Source organism: Pistacia vera, unplaced genomic scaffold (genome assembly GCF_008641045.1).
Source record: "Pistacia vera cultivar Batoury unplaced genomic scaffold, PisVer_v2 Contig249, whole genome shotgun sequence".
Taxonomy (NCBI): domain Eukaryota; kingdom Viridiplantae; phylum Streptophyta; class Magnoliopsida; order Sapindales; family Anacardiaceae; genus Pistacia; species Pistacia vera.
This window is the reverse complement of record NW_022196056.1, coordinates 51,750-58,440: the sequence shown is the minus strand read 5'-3', so window position 1 is coordinate 58,440 and position 6,691 is coordinate 51,750. Positions and strand designations below refer to the sequence as shown.

The window sequence follows — 6,691 nt, the reverse complement described above, 5'->3', positions numbered from 1 at the left end:
ATATAATGATATGGAAGTGGTGCCAATCAAAGGAAGAGTATTGTGTGACATCACATGTGGATTTTCCCTCACATGGCACCATGTCATTTTGACTCTTGGCCATGCATTTGACACATGTCAACAAAGGTGGCTAATTCCTATTGGCTTAGATGGCTTCTCATCTTTGGCTCACATTTTCATTTGCAAAACACACTTGAATCGGCATAAATCTTAGTTAAAGAGCAATAATTCAAGAGCCCCCCGTTATTCTATCTCTTTCTAGTCCCTATCCTATTATATGATTACAGTTTCATCCCTTCCTAGATTTCTCTTTTATTTTATTCATTTTACAACAGATATGAAATGATAACCAAGTTTTTCAGGTTCTGCCACTCTATGCTCTTGAGGTCTCCCACTATTGGGTTGTTGGGCAAGACCATTTTCTAAAGAATACAACTTTGAAGTGACTGAGTCAACACCCTGAAAAATTATCTTTTCTAAGGTCCAAAAGGGTCACATTCTTTAGATAACCAATCTCTTTGGGACCTTTCCTTCCAATTGATTGTTGCTCAGATCAAGCTTCAAGAGCGACCTCATAGCTCAATAGTCAAGGGCATGCCAGACAGTGAATTCCACTTAAATCAGAATTAGTAGTTCACTTAACCCACCAAAAATCTCAGGAATTGACCATTGAACCAATTTCCAGAATGACTAGCCTTTCAAGTTGATTAAGTTGCCAATATTTGTTGGTATCTCTCTCAACCATTTCTATTAGTACTAAAGATTGGAGCTTCACTAGGCAACCAAAACTTAGGAATTTTCCACCAGACCGGAGTTTGATCGAAACTCTAATGATTCTAGGCTGCCAGCAAGCATTTCCCAGCCGTTACTAGGATGGTGACCGGATGTTGGCGAGATGATGTGAAGCAGTTGAAGAAGGAGAGTGATTTTAGGTGCTTAAGTTCAAACAGTGTTGCTTAATTCCCCTTTGTGACACAGTTAATGGATGTGCATGAATGGATCCGATGCTTAAGGAAGTGACATACCAAAGGCCGTCATAGACATCACAAAGAGACACCCTGCGTATAGAATAATGCAAAACCAAAGTAAGAATCACATTGTGACCTTTCAGTACAAAATGAGTATAGTTAAATCCAGTCTACATTCGAAATATGTTATTGGTCATGAACATTCAATTTCAGCAAGTGAAATGAATGAAACAACTTGTGTTTTACAGTTGGGAATTAAATGGTATTGTTGTCCAAAGAGGGGTTCTAAGAAAATGGCATTCTATGAAAGAATTTCACTAAAACTGCCAGTTTCCAGTTTTGGAACAAATGAGCAGTACTTATTACTAAACACTGGCTATGACATCACCTCATTATGCAAAATCCAGAAAAAAAAAATATGTAATTCTATTCCATAGTATTCTTGATAAAGTTCAAACCCAGATGGAAAATATAAAGCAGCATAATTCGAACAAACTAGCAAATATTGTTCTTTAAACCACAATCTTATGAAGTGTAGGCTTGTAAAAAGAAAATAATATATATATTAGCGAGGAGAAGTTTCAAGTGTCATTCGGTTATAACTATTTAAGGGTATGCATCACTAAAATACTTTCTTAAATGACAAATACTTGAAATGAAGCTCATCTTGGACTTTGGCACAAATAGAGAGGGTCGAATGAGATTCAGCAATGCAACAGTAGAGTTATGGAGGTTGAAGTAAGTAGTAACTCTATAGGAGTCAGCCCCAAGGATCCGGAAAGAGATCTGACCCATTCCACCAATTCCCCATAAAGCCTTGTATGGCACTGTAAAGTGCTTCTTGCTCGCTTTCCATTGGAGCCACACCAATGTTCCCTTCTCCGTAGCACCATGATACACCCAAACTAAACACTAAAAACACAAACAAAATGAACCGATCCATGCCCATGCAACACTTCATTGGTATTTACAGAAATATAGCCTTAACTGTCAAGAAGAAGCAACAAAAACTAAGACAAATTAAGTAGAAACAGAGCAAAAACAGAGTCAAGAAACTTGGCTCAACCACCCAGGTAACATTGTGGTCAATGAACAAAACAGGGTCTCTTTCAGTTTTTGACAAGATGGAAGCCTTTGTATCAAAATATCAGTCAAAGAGTCAAAGACCATCAGCATAGGTACAAAATCATTTGAAAACCATGGTATAAAAGTATAGAAAATTAATGACAAAGAAAGGAAGAAGAAAGAGTATAGTAACTACACTGAACAGGAAAGAAAACTAAAGAGAAAAGAAAAGCAAAGGAAAGAACTTGAAATCTTAAAGTTGGTCATGTTTATGGAAAAGCTAAGGAAGTATATAGAGAGCAGAGAACAGAACAACAAGAGCTATGCACAGTTCTTAAAAGTAATATAGAATGACAATAATAAGAAGAGAAGAAGAGCAATAAATGAAGCCGAAGGTATAGAAAAGTGAAAGCGAAAGAAAGGGATGTTCTTTGAAGGGTTTTGAGTTGTGATTCTCTTTATCTGATTTGATTTAATTACTGTAATATTTTGTGAATTAATGGTGGTTAAACAGAGATGGTAAAAAGTAAACGGTTGTTGGGAGATTTATTATTATTTGCTGCACGAGATGGCTAAATATAGATATATAGGATTAGGGTTAGGTAGGGTTTTACAGTGACAGAAGTCGAGGGGCATTTGTATTTGGCCATGCAAAGAAGAGGTCCATGAAAATACATGCAAGACAAAGATGAGTTTTTATCTCTTGTCTCTTTCTTTCTTTTTGAGCTTCTGCTTTTCTGTTTGGTTCTCAACAACACTCTCGCAGACACTTATAACAAACGACAAAATTCATTGAGGTTCAAATTACTATATTCTTATATTGTATTTATGTGATTGAATAATGAATGCAATCAACATTATAACCATTCTAAAATGTTTTAATAATAAATCAAACATCAATTTTTAGTAAAAGGATTTAGGTTTCAATTTATATTTATGGTGTTTAATATCATCTTCTCGTTAATGAAAGGTTTGGATAAATATGTATAAAAGTAGTATTACTCTTACAATGTTGATATATAAAGTTAATAAACAATGATATTACCATTTAATAGATATATATTTATTTTTATTTAATAAATTAAACTATACATTTTTATCCTTTTGTAAGAGTAATTTATCCTATAAACATTTCTGGATGGTTGAACGGTTCGATAAAGACTTTTGAATCTTAGTGTATTACTCAGAGGTCATGAGTTTAAATCCCTCTCGATTATAAAAAGTACCATTGAAATTTACCTCAATTGATAGTTTCAGGACTCAAAGAAATAGTTGAAGTATGTGAATATCTAACACTAATCATAAAAAAAAATAATAATAAAATAAATAAAATATTATTCATGTATAAAGAGGGGTATAATATTTATTGGTTTTATTTTAACAAAAAATTGAGTAATTATTTTGGTATTGCCATATTTGATGTTACATCGTTTTCGATTACCTTATTAGTAGTCACACCAGCAATCAATGTGTAAGATATTTCTAAACATAAGTGTCATATCATCTATGGGTCAACTCAATTATACTCCAATCTCCATCATATTTTCCTTTTTATTACTTTCTCAAGCTTCTTTAAAAATTTATTTATAAACTCTACTGTAACAAATTTACCTTCAGATTGGGAAAACAATAATAACAAGTGTTCAGATCATGTCGTTTCAAATATTAGAAAGTTTGTACAATTTATTAGTTAAAATGAAATGACGAAAATTTTAAATAATAATATTGATGGTTTTGACTATGTTCATTCAAATCGGGAAGAGTTTTTTTAAGATTTCCATGGTAGTTTATACTTAAACCGCAAGAGATTAAATTCTCTTAATTAACAATTTAACAAAGTCAGTAGTTCATAAAATTTTTAATATTATTTAAAAGGTTTTGAATTTAAATTTTCGGTATTAATAGGTAGTTATTGAAACTATTCAAACTAATAATTAAGATTTTAAAAGATATGAGGTTCATATCAATGATCATGATACCAATCATTAAAAAAAAAAAAAAAAAAAAAAAAAGGAAATAAATATTGATGAGAAGGAAGGCATATGATTATTGAGGCCAGCTGCGAAGTGCTGGACCTGTGGGCGGTAAATTGTACGAAGAGAGAACCTGACAAGAATGAATAAAAGGTAAAAGAAATGAATAGTAATAATGAAGATAAGAGGCATGGGGTTGAAGTGAGTTTGGACCACAGACACAGTAGTGTGAGTTTGGGGCTGAGTCTGAATCTATGGAAGGCTACTAAGTAATAGCCCAAACGCTATTAATTTTAAGCAGGCCTGCACCGACAAGTGACAAGTCCCTTTCTCTCATCTTGCTGCCTACACACCCCCATTTACAACCTTTTTATCTAAATTGTGCCTACCTTATCTATAATAATTATTATCTAATTAATTACCTGTTTGTACTGTGTACTAGCACTGCTTTGCGCTTTTCCAAGTTGGCCACAAAATTAGATGAAGATTGGTGTTGCAACCAGAAACCAACTTTCAGTGTAGTTGAACTATATTGTTACATTGAGCTCTGTCTTCGTCAGGTTACTTCTTTCTTTATTCGCAAATTGTAGGTGTAGACAGACCCTTTTTTTTTTTTTTCCTGAACTAATGCATAACTACAATCTAAACCATAATTAGAAGTACATGAAGACTTTCTCCATCACAAATAATCTATGACCATATATAGATATGAGCCTGTATTGATAAGTCAAAGGATGATACATCAAGGAGATAAAACATAAACCACCCGCATTCTAAAATTTTTTATTACTATGACCTTCAGGAGAATCAAACAATCGATGTTAAAGGATATGCTCTAACAATAATTTTGCAGATTTGTTTACTAAAACATATCCACATCCGCTTTTGACAAGCTAGTATTTGGAATCAACATACGGGACTTAATAAGTATAAGTTGACAATGATTTTATGTATAACATCAGATAGAAGCAAATCTTTTGAAGAAGACTATCTGACACATGTGCATTGTACGTTTTTCCTTTGATAAGTTTATTAAGGGATGAGCACAGGAACAGGTGGAACCGAAACCGAAAGAATCTACCTAGAACCGATACTATGGGATAGGTTCTGGTTCATTTTTTAGAATCGACATTGGACGGTTCAGTTCCGGATTCCATTCCTACATGTTGAGAAACCAGAAACTGCAACAGGTATCCAACTTGGAAACTGCAAGGAATACCTGTTTGGAGCTTGGTGTGAATAAAATATTATGAAATTTTCTAACCTAATTAAATAAATATTAAATTACTTAGAATAATGCACACATACATTATTTTCATACAAAATTTCCCATACAATATTATGTGACAAGATATGATTGGGTGAAAGTTTAATTTTAACTTTAAATTAGCTATCATATTTGCCATAATGTTGTATGGAAAATATTGTATGAAAATGATGTATGTGTAGTATTACTCACTTATACTATTACATATAAATTACACATATAAAAACTTTAATATATTATATTAAAGTTTTATTAATTAAATGTATAATTGGATATAACAAACTAAAAGTGTTTTGATGTTTAAAAAAATTATTTTTGAATAAATAGTATATCTGATTGAATAATAATATAATATTAGTATTTACCAATCATCAGTTAAGTATATATAGTAAATTAGTAATTAATAATTATATATGATAAATTGATAAACATAATACATTACTAGTAATGATTACTTAATCATTAAACATTATTATAGTTAAATGATTACTTAATTAATTATTAGTTTATACAGTTATATTAGTAATTTAGTACATATTAATTAATAATTATAACATTACATATAGAATAGTACAATTACTTAATTAATATAACATTACATTATAAACAAATATTACTAATTAATTATAGCATTCCATTATAAACATTAGTACAACACTTAATGATTAGAAATTTAATTAATTATAATATTACATTAAAGATTTATAATGATTACTCAATTCATTATAATATTACATTATAGTATATAACATAATTAATTATAACATTACAAATTAAAGATTACAAATTAATTAGACATTATATTATTAAACTAGTAATTGACTACATTAGCACAATACTTAATTAATGATTATAAATTTAATAATTATAATATTACATATTAAATTTCTAGTATGATTATTTAATAATTATAACATTATGTTATAAACAAATAATATTTAATAATTATAACATTTTATATAAACAATGTACAAATTTAATTAAATGATTAGAAATTTAATTAATTATAATATTACATTAAAGTTTATAGTATAATTACTTAATTCATTATAACAAGTATGATACATAATTAATAACATTATAATTAATATTACTTAATTAATTATGAAATTAATTATAAATATTAGTTTTTTACTACATTAGCACAATACTTAATAAATGATTAGAAATTAATTAATATATATACATTATAATTATTGTTACTAATTTATTATATATTAGATTATAAACAAATGATTACTTAATTAATTTAAAAATTTTTTTCGAAACAATGTAATTTAAACCCTCTAATAATATCTTATTATAAAGATAATTGATTGACATGAAAACTTAAATTAAGGCTCAATATTACTATATATTATAAGGTTCCGGCAGCCCTAGAGATGGCTTTTAAATTATTGGTAATCTAACCTAGTAAT

The 6,691-nt window shown here is 29.6% G+C and overlaps 1 pseudogene; it reads right to left on the bottom strand.

Moving 5' to 3' along the window:
* Nucleotides 1–326: 326 nt before the first annotated feature.
* Nucleotides 327–1,824, bottom strand: LOC116132117 (annotated as a pseudogene).
* Between the last annotated feature and the right edge of the window lie 4,867 nt (nucleotides 1,825–6,691).